We start from the raw sequence: 14014 nt of genomic DNA, 5'->3' as shown, positions 1-14014 counted from the left end.
GGCACTCATTCATTGCCTATCAGGTTCACCCATAGACATGTTGGCAAGACTGAGTAGGCTACTTGGGAGAGAGAAAGAAGAGTGTAGATAGAGTGGAGAGAGGAAGAAAGGAGCTGGCAGTTGGCCTCAGTATAAAACAAGAAATAAATGGTCCTGGGGAAGGCTAAAAGAGTTCTGGGAAGGGGCTGGGTACCTTTCTGGATATGTTGGGCTCAAGTCTTCCAGGGGTAGGGCTCAAGAGCTGAGAGCTTCTGGGAAGCAATGGGCCTATCCTGCTTCTCTGGGTTCCTAAAAGCAGACCCAGAGTCAAGGATTTCTGATGGTCAGTTCAACAGAGAGCCAGGAATTATCAAGGCTGTAGCTGCTGTGCTGGAGGCCCTCTGTTTTCCCTTTGAGTGGGACTGGAGGCACAGAAGGACTAGTGAGGTTTCAGTACCATCACTGCAGTTCACACTTCTGGATTCCTTTAGGTTGTATGCCACTAATAGCAGGGAGAGGAAACTGCCCTGGCAAAGCCTGAGGTTCTCATACTTTACATCACAGCCACTAGCAGGGCAGGAGCCACCTAAGCACTGCTGTCTGCCAGTGAGTCCTAACATTTCTGTGTTCCCAGCTGTGGGTGGCACGTACATCTCCAGTTTAGCCTGAGAGCTGTTAGAAGCAGTAGACCAGGACACAAATGGTCCTCTTCCTGCCATCTCTGGGTATCATGAGCTGTCAGTGATGATGGCTCTGTGACTCTAGGGAATGGACATGTTCTGCACCTGCCTGGCTTCTCCACTAATAAGAGGGTATGCAGGAGGCTGTCTCCTGGGTTAGGAAGGCAGAGGAAACCAATTGACTTCTGAGACAGCCACCTCCGTATAGCGAATTGTGAGAACTGACATCCACGGGGGTGGGGGGACCTCAAGTCTGGGCTTTCAGAACCTGCTAGGGCACAGCCTCATCTGCCAGTAACTTTCTGGGCATCCTTCTGTGTGCCAGGTTTGACTGAGATGATAGTGTAGGGACTTGACTTCTGGGATTGAGTATTCCTGAGATAGTTAACCTTGGCTAGAATGCCTTGTCTGTGTAACACAGCATGTGAAAGGACACAGTTCATCTCCTATCACTCATTCATTCTGGGGTCCATCAAGTACACTTCTGAAGCCACAGTCCAGATTCCTGGAGAATTGGCAATCCAGGATGAGCATGGTGCTAGTGCTTCATTTCTAGGGCTGTCAGTAAATTTCAAAGGGTGAATAGGGGCTCTGGTAAAGCTCTAGGGCAAAGGAATCCTAATCTGTTCTATTGTGCTTTCTGCCTGCCCTTCTCATGATCCACTGGGTAATGGATATAATAGTGGCTGTGCCACCTTTCCTAAGGGCATATCACAGGTAGCTCTAAATCAAGGAATTTGGCTTTTGTGTAGCTCTGGGTGAAGCATCATAGCAGTGACATGCAACATCCTCTCCCATGGTTGATTTTCCCACTGAGAATGTCTTTATGTAGTCATTTCTTGCCTCTCAATAGCCAGTCATCTTTCTCAAACTTGAGTGTAGAAATGAGCCATCCTTCTTCCTGGGAGTGTTTGCTCTTGGTGTCTGAGGGCTCACCTGTGGAGCCCCAGTCCTTATTATCAGCAGGCTGACCTGTCAATAGTTGAGCAAGCGCACCTTTGCTAACATCATGATGGCTGCAGTGTATTCTGCTGCAGCTTTGGGGAAATTTTCATCATCACCTATGGGACTTGTGTTCTGACAGGACACTCACAATCCATTACCACCTCCACACATTTAAAGAGCCCCATGGATATTCCCCAATGTGACTGTTCACTTTGGGGGACTGATGTTTCCTCCCCATCATCCTGACCTAATTTCCTAACAACCTTTATTTTTTTATCTTACTGATCAGAAATTTTAAGGTAGGGAAGACATTTTGGGCCATGTTTGGAGAGTGAGTCTTTGAACACTCAGAAATGAAATTGTGAAGAGATTCTAATGAAGCAGAGAGATCCCTGGCTTTGGAAGGATGAGGTGTTGAAGGTCTTCCCTTGTGTCTCAAGGAAGACTCCTAGGAAGGGCAGCTTGGCTTCTCGTGATTTGGGGAAGAGCTAGTGAGCAGTATGTTGAAGACTGCTGGCGGTGACCCTAACTCTGGACATTCTGTTGTATCCTGGAGAGCCCTTACTATTCCTTGTGATATTATCAGTGTTGTTACTACAGCAACTGCCCTTGTGGTATTCTTCAGTGCCTTCGATGCATGGGCAAGACTGAGCAGGCTACTTGGGTGAGAGAATAAGCCAGCTGGCCTTTGGTCTCAGCATAAAACAGCAAGAAGTAAGTGGTACTGGGGAAGGCATAGTGAGTCCTGGGCAGGGGTTGGGGAGCTTCCTAGAGGAGGTAGGGCTGGAGCAGCACTTACAATAGTGGGGCTCAGCACCCGAGAGCCTCTTGGAAGTGATGGACCTGTTCTGATTCTCTGGCTTCCTAAAGATCAGCCACAGAGCTAAGGGTTACTAAAGGTTGGTTTGACAAAGCCATGAATTGTCCAGGCTGAAGCTGCTCTTCTGGGAGCTCCTTAATTTCATCCTAAGTGTCAAAGAAGGCCAGCAGGAAGCACAGAGTGACTGCTGAGCTGTCCTTCTCAGGGTAGAGTGTTGCTGCACTTCATTCTCAGTGGATTCCTTTAGTTTCCATGGGAATCTGATGCCAATAATAGGGAGGGAAACACTGCTGGCCATGCTCCAAGGTCTCTGATATTCAGAATCTTTGGTCCTAGACACGTGATTAGGACTTGGTGGTGCTAAGCAGTAGGGACTCCAGGACTTACCTGCATCATATCCAATATGAGCTCATCACTGCTTCTCTCTGGTCTTGTTCCTCATACTCTGAGACAATGCCACCTCTGCACACGCTTTGGAATTCTAATTCTGTGGATGTGGGTTTGTGTAGCTGTGTGTTCTCCCAAATCCTAGAAGTCCAGGATCTATAGTAGGGCATGAGGATCTGACTGTCCCAGTTTCTAGGTGATATCAACACTGAGGTCAGGGAACTCCACTTAGAACAGCACTGCTTTTGGCCTGTTTGCATATTAGAATCCCTTGAAGACTTTGTAAAGTCATCCTGAAGTTGAGACTCCTTCCTGGAAATACTGAATATGGGCGCTGGGTATCCATGTAGCAATAGGAAGTCAGAAACAAAAATCTCTGTTGTGAAGACAGGAGAAATGTCATCACAGTTTTATTTTGTTTTTGGGGCAGGGAGCATTCCCATCCCATAGAATCCTGAGAAGCTCTCAGAGAGCAAGTGTACTTCTCTAGGCCCACTAAAGGAGCTTCCTTTATTTATACCCCTACCTCTCCTGGCCTGTGGTCAGGATAACAAGTTTAATAAGTACCAGGATAGCCCCATGCATAGGTGCTAAAGGATGTGGCACCCACTGGGCCAAGGTAGTTCATGACCAAGCCTAAATTCATGTGATCCTTGATGTCTGTGTTCATGGGGTTCTTTGCTTCTGGGGCTATGCCCTACCACAGGTATGAGCTTGAGATGACAGAGTTGGGCGATGAAGAGATGGTAACATTTGACCTGCAGAAATTTCAGGAGGCGATTATTGAGGCCTTGGAGAAGTGCAAGGATAAAAATGTCTTCAACACGTAAGTGACTGACTTGGCTGGGACTCCAGCACTTAAGAGAGACTGCTTCTGTCCTCCTTTGTCTTTTATCCCAAAGTGAAGGCTCTGGTTCCAGCCTGTCTGCCTCTAAGCAAGCAGCCTGCCTTGTGGCCCTTGGACTTGCGCCTCGTGGACTCAGTTTTGCTAAGTGTGAAGAGACGGTGAACCCCTCCCACTGTTGTCCCACCAGCCTCAGGAGCCTCTATATAGAAAAACAGCTGGCACCATGAGGCAGACATCAGGCCGCCCTGGATCTATGGGGCTTGGGCAGGGTTTTACAGAGCTGGTTTCCATGGGACTCATAGATGAATTTTATTCCCTTTGGGGCTCCTGTCTTCCCTCTGAGGGTATTTACCCTTTACTGGCTGATGTTCCCCAATCCTATGGACAGATAAGCACAGCTGGGGGCCACTTCATGTTCCTGGAGGCACAAGGATCCCTTTTGGTTTCCAGGATTTCAGAAGTACTTTGTTTTCCTGGAATTTGGCTGTTCTATGGATTTGGCCTGCCTCTAGGTGATGCTGTGATGCTCTAGATTGGCTACCATGGGCTCCAGTCTGGGGCTTTCCAGGGACCATGGACCTTGCAGGGATGGTGGCACCTGAGATGGAGGCTGGCTGGGGTTCACCCTTTTTTTTGGTGGTTGTTCCTTATCTTACACAGCTTGCTCGAGGGTGAGAAGGCTCTGCTGGAGATAATATTGCAAAGGTTGAAACAGAAGAACACAGAGTTTCAGGAGGAGGAGCGTCTTAGACTGCAAGAGTGCTGTGAGAAGGTGAGGAGGACCTGTGAGGAGCTCCTGAGAAGATCAGAGACCTCTGAGTCAGGCATCAGCAGGTACAGTGAGCCAGCAGGGGCAGGCTGCCCAAATGTCTAATCATAGACATGTACACATGCACACACCCATGTGACCATGCACCTACTTATCCAGCAGCTGACCAACATACCATCCAGTTGTTCATTTGTGTGATCATTCACAAGTATTTCTGGGAACTTAGCCTCTTGTGAGAAACTGAATGATTGACAAGTAACCCCTCCCTCTCTGCTAGAAGTTGCAGTCCATTGAGGGAGACAGGTCAGTCACATATCACACACGTACATGTCATTGCAGTAGGAGGGGCCCTGTGTAGGGATCCACTTAGGGGACATGACAAAAACTTGAGTAAATTCAGCGACCTGTGGCTCATTTACTTTGTTGGGGTCATGAGGGGTCCCCAGTGGGAAGCACGGTTTCAAGAAGTGCTCAGTGCAAATGCCGATTGAGTGTTTCGCATTGTCATCTTTTTGGGGGGCATGTGACCCTTCTCCCTTGTTTTGTTCTTTTCACTTTGCTTAGGTATTGGTTCACACTGATATGAGCCTAAGCGGTATTAACTTGTCAGCCCTGTTTTCTGTGAGTGGTGCTGGAGAGCTCTCCATCCTGAAGCTTCCAGCCTGGAGCTGAATGGATGAGCATAGATGTGGGAAGGACTTTTGACAGGCAGGCAACTTAGGGGTGGGATTTGGGGCTTCAAGAGAAAATATTCTCAACATAGTCTAATCAAATAGAGCACACTGCCCTAGACATGAGTAGCAGAGTTGTGGGTCTCTTTCAAACAGCTGGTGTGCTTAATCTAAATTCAACTGTTGATCCAGCATGAAGTCCTCCTCATTACTTTCTGCTCACGTATGATTTCTGTGGTGTGTCTGTGTGATGTATGCATGTCTGTGCAGATGTGTACTTTGGTGTATTAGAAGGTCAGATAACGTCACCTGTGTCTTCCTCTGTTGCTCTCTTCCTTATTCCCTTGAGCCCAGGTCTCAGTGTTACAGAACCCAAAACTTCCTGTTTGGGCTAAGCTGGCTGCCCATAATTCTTTGGATTTTCTGGTCCTCTACCAAGTGGAGTCTCCCATCTTATTCTGTCTCATCTAATTGCTACAAGGTTAAATTGCTCAAAAAGAGACTTGGTGGCTTTCTCTTAATGTTTATACATTTTTATTACTTTGGAATCAATGTTTTTAATAAATAGCAAAAATGAAACAATAGAGCTATTTTAAAAATAAAAAGTAGACTTCTTTCCTCTTGCTACACAAGTAACACCACAGGAAATATCTAGTTTGTCTCAATGGCCTCACAAAACAATCCTAGGATGCATCTTGTTGCTGACTGTATCATGTGCATGGATGTGTCTTAACACAAACTCCCCCTCATAGCTGTGCAGAGTGCTACATTTCAGAAAATCACTGAAGGTGATTTCATTAGCCTTCTCCTGCCTGACATGGAGACTGTTTTCATTGTAATTATTGAAATGTAATCTGTTGAAATGTTCCTGGGTAATGACCATGAGTCACTGGTCTCCTCTGCAGTTATCAAGGTCTTCTGTGGAGGAGCCAAGGCAGGTTTAGTGAAGAGACTATGATGGGTCCACTTGGAGCTAGCTGGAAGACTTGTTGTGAGCCCTCCTCCTCGGGGACTTGGTCTTGTATGGTCCAGCTTAACTCTGCAGACCTTGTAATTTCCTTGTAGGATCAGGGAGTCCTGGGAAGGAAAAAGGTCCTGGAGGGGTAAATAAATACAGGCCAGAGCAGCAGAGCCTGGCTGAGTCTAAGAGCCTTGTAGACAGTAGGAAGGACCCACTACCACTCCCTGCAGCAGAAGAGGTGTTACAGCAAGCTAGTCCTCTCCCTTGCCTCTCTGGGTTCAGTGTGTGCGTGTATGCATGTGAGCACACACATGGGGGAAGACATGTGTGCATGAGTTTGTGTTTGTGGTATGTTTTTGTGAATCTGTATTGGTGTGGGAGTGTCTGTGTAAGCCTCTTTATGTGCTTGTGTTTGTGTGTCTGCATGTATTTGAATATTTGTGCGTGTGTGTGACTTTAAATATATACAGGCCTTTGTGTACATGGTATTGTCCCTCAGTGTGTGTGTATGTTCCCAGGTATGGGTGAGCATGTTTGTGCCCATGTTGCCTGTAGGTGTAGGGATATGTGCCTTTGTGGGTATTTGTGTATATTTATAATCTATGTGTGAGTGTGTGTTTTGGCATTGAACATGACACTAGTGTGTATGTTTCTGCATACATCTATGTTCACTTGCTCATGGAACATCTTTAACAATGATGGAGACCAATTTTCATAAGAAAGTACTGTCTGTCCTGTTCTGGATATTAAGACTTTGCATCCATCAAATAATCACATGCGGCCACCCAAATTTCGGCATGTAGCTCCCTAAAACAAAAGGACACAAAAACTGCTGTAAACACAAATGTTTTCTGGTGTTTGTAGAGGCAAAGATATTTACCTGGAAATATATCCTTTGGAGAAAACCAAAAGAATGGGGTACATGAAGGCGTGGAGGAGGACACTGTGGCAGATGAAGGTGCCTGAGAAGTAGGAAAGGCTGGCTGAGGGTGTGTGTCCCTTCTCTGCTCTGGAGGAATGGTAGCTACACGCTTGACAGTCAGGTGGTTCCAAGTGTTCTCTCTGCACCATGTTTTGTTCTTACCCTCACTTCCGGCCACCATTTTCTTTCTACCCTTTGCCCAACTTTGGCTCGGTTAACTTGGCCTGGGAGCTGGACCTGGATTTTATTCCTTGAGAAATTCTGAGTTGCAGTGTGCTTGCAGCTGCTTCTCAGTCCGGCAGGAGTCCCATAGCCATGATTAGCGTGAGAACAGCAGCGTCTCAGTGTGGCCCACTTAGCTCGTGTTATTCTAAAGCACTAACCCTGTGCTGTTTGCAGCACTCAGGAACTGAATTAAAGTCAGCCTCGTGGAGGGTTGGGAGAAATGAGAACCCTCAGACATGGCTGGTGGTGTGAAACTGTATCGCTCTGTGTAAAAGGCAGTACAAGTCTTTGAAAGTCAAACTGCACTTACTAGGTGACACTGTTATTCTAGGATGAGAAAGAGGTGTCCACAGAGAAATTAGGGGACATCCGGGTTTTATCAGCCTCCCTCATAGCAGCACCAAAATAGATACTATCCAGATGGCTATCAATCAGCCTAAGGGTGAAAACGTACAATGTGCTTGAGCCCTTCCATGGAGTATTGTTCAGCATGAAGTAATAAAAACAATCATTTGGCCTTGGGTTAGCCTTGTGTTACTCAAACAAATCCCTGACCCAATCACCTTACAGAGTACTGGTTTGTTTTAGCTCCTGGTTGTAGAGATTTTTCTAGTTATCTGAGCTCATTGCTTTGGACCCAAAGTAAGGCTGACTATGATAAAAGGAACAACTTTTGGAGAAAGCTTCTTGACTTTGAGCAACTAGAAAACAGTGAGTGAGAGTAAGGAGATGATGGTGGACCACCATTCAGTGGTCCTGTGCTGGCTTGGGGACTTGCTATGCAAGCCTGGCTAACAGGCCCAGGACTCCAGAGCTCCTCCTGTCTGTACATCAGGTTTATAGGGCAGGCACTTCATTGACTGGGCTGTCCATTGCCCCTGCCCACTGCATTCTTCTTCAACAAAAGCTCACTTTCTTCTCCATAGTACCCCAGGTAATCTCTTCTCATGTTGGCATTAACTGGGAAACTAAACATGTGGCTGCAATGTAGTATGTTTGTATGTGTCCATACATGTACTTGTGCATGTTCAGGAGACTGTGTGTATGCATGTGGATGTGCAAACGTCTGCTAAGAACAGAATCTTTGAATGAGCGGGAGCCTGAAAGGCTCCTTGAAAAGTTTCAGGACCTGCAGAAGCAGAAGGAGCTTTACCCAGGAAAGCAACTTAGCAGAAAAGCCAGGGCGTCACTTGGATGGTTGTGAGATGAAGTAGGGGCCCAAGCTGGGAGTAGGGGTTAGAGCTGTGTAGGCCCCCTGTACCTGGATCTCTGTTCTTGTTGGAATTCTCCCCATCTGCATAGTTCTCAGCCACAGCAAGGGAAAGAAACCCTCAGAGTATTGTGCTGGTTCAGTCAACAAGAATTTCTCTCCAAGAATCAATGTTTGATCTTTAGTGTTCTGGGGGGATTGTGTACCCTTTCCTCCATTCTGAGCTCTCTTGGCATGCTCTGAATACCTTGTCCCTTAAGTGTCCCCACAAATCTCCTTAGGGCATGCCCCAACCTAGGAGGATGAGGGTTAATTGCGGAAGACAGTGCATCCTCCTGACACTTTGTTTTTCTTCCAGAAATCATCTTGAGACAATTTCCTACTCTTGGGCAGATTTGTACATAGAACACTCCTGATTTCAGGCTCTCTGCAGTTTGCATTGGTTTCCTGTGAAAAGGTTTCTCTGGTTATAAGCAGATTTAGGGGTTAGGGGGTTGATCCCATGTAGGGTTCTGTGCTATAGGAATAATCACAACCTTCACTGCAGTGTTGTGTAGGCTCCTCTAGAGGGCAGTGTTCTGTAGGCTCCTCTAGAAGGCCTCCATATAGTTTCCCAGGCTGCTCACATTCACCTGGTACCAAATCAAGCTGTGCATCTCTCCTGTACTGTCTCTCAGACATTGCTATGCTGCTATTTTTCCAAAATAATGTATCTGGACAATGTGTTCTTTTTTTTCTATTTCAGCACAATGTGTTTATCTAAGTTCAACTTCTAGCAGTTTTAAAAGATGAGAGAAAATCCAGGCCCAGATACTCTCTGACCTTTCCCCCTTGGAGATGCAGGAAATGACCTGTGCTGAGATGTCACAGTAGATTAGCTGGGGGAGGCTGCAGAGCTGACCTTCCTGTGTCCCAGCTGCCTTCCTTTAGATTTGAAAAAGTCCAGCATGAGCTAGACCAGGCCACAGTCCAGGATGAGAGCCTCCTGCAGACAGGGCTGCTGCAGCAGAGCACTGAGTGTGCCAGGCAAGTGAGCCACTGTTGAACCCTCTCCTCAGCAGCCATGGAATTCATGGAGTGGGTTTTTTCCTTGACATTGATATGCTTTAGGAGAATAGGCCCCAATTTTGTCTAGTCAGTGGCCCAGCAAGGCTGCATCTGGGTCTGATTGCCTTTCCTTTTTTAATAGCACCCCTTCAGAGAACTGAGGAGGCTGAAGGAAGCCATAGCCACCTTGAATACATGACATTCTCCAGTCTGGGATCAAGGCCTCCTCAAAAAGGACACCAGCTTATAGCTGAGAATTCAGCAGTGAGACAAATATCAGCCATCCCCAGAGCACAGGATTCTCTCTCCAGTTCAGCACTGAAGCTGTCTCCGTGCCACACACAAATGTTGCTGAAGATAATGCTCTGCAGAGGTGGCAGGAGTCCCTCTCTCCTCCTGCTGGTCATTTGTTCCTCTATAAGAAAAATGTCTGGAAATGTTCTAGTTTCACAGCCTAAATTGAGGTGACCAGTCCTGATGTCAAGGTCACCTTTCATGTCTTTGGACCGGAAGATGCTCCACATCAAGAAGATGAACTTTCAGACATTTATCTCCTTAAGAGTGGGAAGGTTTGAGCAGAGGAAATGCCATGGCCAAGGGAGACCTGGGAGGTACATTTCCACACAGAGATTGCAATTTCACTCTTGCACAAGTTGCAGCAGGGAGGGCTTCAGAGAAGTGCTCAAGCCTATCTGGAGCTGCTGGGCATGCAGGAGGAGTCTGATAGTGTAAATTACTGCTTGTCATGATGGGTCATCAAGGATACTTTAGTACACGTGTGTCAAGTGAATTCAAAAGAGTGAACAAAAGCCTGTGATATGTGACCTTGGTGAGGACTTGAACTACAAAGCCCCAAAGAGCTGGGCTTACACTCAGCCTTGAAAAGTCTATTACAATCCATGACTGCCTTCCTACCCAGTATCTAAGGCCAGCCACATGTACATCAGTGCCACTAAATCTGCAGCAAGACAGTACTGCTCAGCTTAATTTTTTTGTCTGGTTTCTCCTTGGATTTTTGGTTCAATTTGGTTTGGGGTTTTGTTGTTATTTCTTTTGTTCTTGTCATTGATTTGATATTTTGGTAAGGCTGTACACTGTATATAATGACTGCCATTTTAAGCCCATGTTGATTAAAATGCATATTTTTATGAATAAAAAGGAAATTTCTTGCTCTTCTCTCTTAAGACGTTTCTTTACTCAGGCATGGTCTCCCAGTACTTAATCCCAAACCTCCCAGAGTTTTCACTGTGGTAGACGGACCTTGAATTTTGGTTGGATTTATTTGCTATCCTATGATGAACTTGTGGGTTCTCAATGAGTCAAAAGTGGTCGCACCTCCAGCTCACTTGCTTTAATCAGCATAATGTCATCACTGCAGGTTTATTTTTCTGCAACTTGACCTCCGTGACTGCTGGAGAGAAGATTTTCTTCCTGGGTACACTTAGAAACCTTTGGTCTGTTTATGTGCATCTGGAGCTGGTCAATTTTATCACCAAGTTCATTGTTGTCCTTCACTATGTTCTGAGATGCTAGAAGCTGGTTCATTTTATCAAGGAGCTCATTCCTATCCTTTGTCAATTATCCAGAGATGCTAAGAGCAACCAACCAACATCATAATTTTCCTCATTCCCCCACAAACTGTCAGAAGTTTTATATATAGTTAGTGACTGAGTCCGTTGCTGCCCCCAACTGGTGAATCAGAATAATCAAATGCATTTATTAAATTTGTAAAGTAGTTTACATTTTGGGGATTTTAGCACACTTTTAGCTGCCAGGAGAGGACTCAGGAACCAGAGAGGCTGCTTCACTTCTGTAGGTGTTGGCAAATTGAATAGCTTATGCAAGATACATAAAAAATTCATTTTCATACTTCAGTTACTCTAGAACCACTTCTGGTATCTAAATCTGTATTAGTCAAGCTTCTCTAGAATAGCGGAACTTATCCAATGAATGTCTCTTCATCTCTCTCTCTCTCCCTCTGTGTGTGTGTGTATATATACATACAGAGGTAATTTAATAAATCATATATATATTCCAAAGACTACTGCTCAGGTCACCACAGGAACCAACAGAACCTCAGTCTGGTTCATGATCAATCCCAGTCCAAGCAGCTCTGACAGCTCAGCCAATCTACTCTTTCTGGTCTGGAGATAGTGGACCCCACATTCACCATGGCATGGCTTGTGGTCTTCCTTACAGCTCCCTACAGCAGAACAAGAGGAGAATCCTGGAAAGAACCTGTAACCTACCTCCTGCTGGTGCTCCTGGTGGCTAAGCCTTCCCAGAGTCCCTCATTAGCTAGCGCCACCCAGCTGGGCTTCAGGACATTAGTAGTTACCCAACTGGGTAAGCAGAGGTAAATAACTCAGACAGCCCAGGCTGTCTCAGCTCTGCCCTTCCACACTAAAGTAAGACAGGACCCTTATCTGGGAAATCTGTACTGTAGTAAAATCTTACATTCTCTCAGAGCACTTACTGTTCCTCTCCCAAGGCACAGGATTCTATGTGTGCACATTCCATTACACACTCAATGTCCAGTACAGCCAACTCTTTACTTCATAGCTGGGAGGTCCTGCAACCAAACACAGGTCACATTCCAATAGTCCCTGTTGTTAAACAAAAGAGGCCATGGGTTAGAGCACAATGAAGGGTCTATAAGAAGGGTTGGAGGCAGGAAAGAGATAGTGGAAATAATGTAAATCTGATCTCAAATAATTGTTAAAAAGTTTAAACAGGCTTCATGACCATGTACTCCAGAGACTAGGGATTTGTATTAGAGCACACAAAGTATTACTTACGCTATTTTTTCAAAGAATACATCTCAAACCTGGAAAAAACAGTCATATTAGACAGGGCCACAGCATTTTATCCTCTTCTATTTTGGTTGAACTAGTGTAACTACAGTATTTGGATTCATGAGAGTTCAGTTCTTTATTCTGATTTGATTGCCTGGTCAGTGAAACTGAGAAATGGCCACTGAGGATATTTGTGGAACATCTAAAAATTGATTTCCTCACTACTCAATGGTAATGCCAACTACCGTCAAAGCTGAAAAGCTTTCACCCTCCTCCTTGCCCATCCCTTTCTCTGCTGTGACTACACCTGCTTTATAGTTGATCAGTGGGCTCAATTCTTATATAGGTCCCATTTTATTTGTAAATTCACAATAAAATCTAGAGAAGTTGGAGGATACTCATTCACTGGTATATTTTTCCTGGAAGGAGTTGCAGTACTGTCTTTCCAGAACTGGGCAACAGAGATGGAATTAGGTTAAAACAATTCTCAATTTTATAGCGTGAGGAAAGCCTGAGCTACAAGAGACACTGATCTAAACCAGTGGTTTTCAACCTTCCTAATGCTGTGACCCTTTAATACAGTTCCTCATGATGCCATGACCCCCAACTATACAATTATTTTCACTGCCACTTTACAACTATACTTTTGCTACTGTTATGAAATATAATATAAATATCTGTGCTTTCTGATGGTCTTAGGCCAGTCCTTTGATAGGGTCACTTGATCCCCCAAAGGGAGTCATGACCCCCACGGTTGAGAACCTGGTCTAAACTGATACAATTAAATATATAAATAAACAGCACTTATGAAAAAAATAGAATGAAATTCTTAAACCAAGAAACATTGAGAAAAACAGCTATGTTGCATTTAAGGAAAATGAATTTCAAAAACTATATCAATAATTGATGTTTTAAAATGATAAAAATAATTGGAAGAACACATAGCTATACTGACTTTGAAAGGAAGTGGGTACCTCCATGGCAGAGTGAATACCATTAATAAGAGACTGTATGACTTTGATCCATGTAAAGTGTTAGCCACTGAGTGCTGTAAGCTAACACATGGAGTTACAGTCAGTGGCCTGTGTCTCAGACCTCTCAGCTGACTTAACTGTGTCAACCAGGATTGCACATATCTGCAAAGGAGAGTTCACTAATTGGAAACTGAAGACTTAGTAGTTCAAGCTGTCCTCCTCAAACTGTACAGCCCCCAATTCTGTCTGTCTTCTTTCACGTGGAAGGAATTAATACATACAGTAAAATAACAGAGAAAGTCACTCACCCTACCCCATCAGTCCTTCTTTGTAATGGAGACCCCGCAGCTCACGCTCACTGCCTTCCACTTCAGTCATGATCTAGCTGTTGTCTAGTGTGATTTCTCTGCAGTGTACACAGTACACTGCTCCTCCTCTTCTGGTCTGAAGAGAGAAGCCATGCTCCACACACAAATCCTCTCCCTGTTCTGCAATGGACAGTCCACTATGTGACTCAAACTTGTAAATTTAGAACTCTGTGGTGCTGCAGAAGGGTAAACCAAGATCTAGGGTGGTTAGTCAGGAGGATAACAAGGGCAATGCCCTGTGGGGCTATAGACGGGGTTTGAGTCCACCTCAATGAACATAGAAGACCATGATTCAAAACAGCTTTTCAAAAGACTGGAAACACCCCTGTTCTAGAATTTGTTGTACCCAGAGTCCCCCAAGGACCACCAAGAAACCGAATCTGATGCAAAAGCAAAGAGTCTTTGTATTGTTAC

At 45.2% G+C, this 14014-nt stretch overlaps 1 long non-coding RNA gene across 1 annotated transcript; it reads right to left on the bottom strand.

Annotated features, from left to right (window-relative positions):
* Window positions 1–6430: 6430 nt before the first annotated feature.
* Window positions 6431–14014, bottom strand: LOC114709623. Its single transcript, XR_005092192.1, has 2 exons — window positions 13541–14014; window positions 6431–12069 (listed from the first exon to the last, which is right to left on the bottom strand). It is a non-coding gene; the product is annotated as an uncharacterized LOC114709623 (long non-coding RNA).

This window comes from Peromyscus leucopus, chromosome 9 (genome assembly GCF_004664715.2).
Source record: "Peromyscus leucopus breed LL Stock chromosome 9, UCI_PerLeu_2.1, whole genome shotgun sequence".
Lineage (NCBI taxonomy): Eukaryota > Metazoa > Chordata > Mammalia > Rodentia > Cricetidae > Peromyscus > Peromyscus leucopus.
The sequence above is the reverse complement of the archived record's forward strand: the minus strand, read 5'-3'. Positions and strand labels throughout refer to the sequence as shown.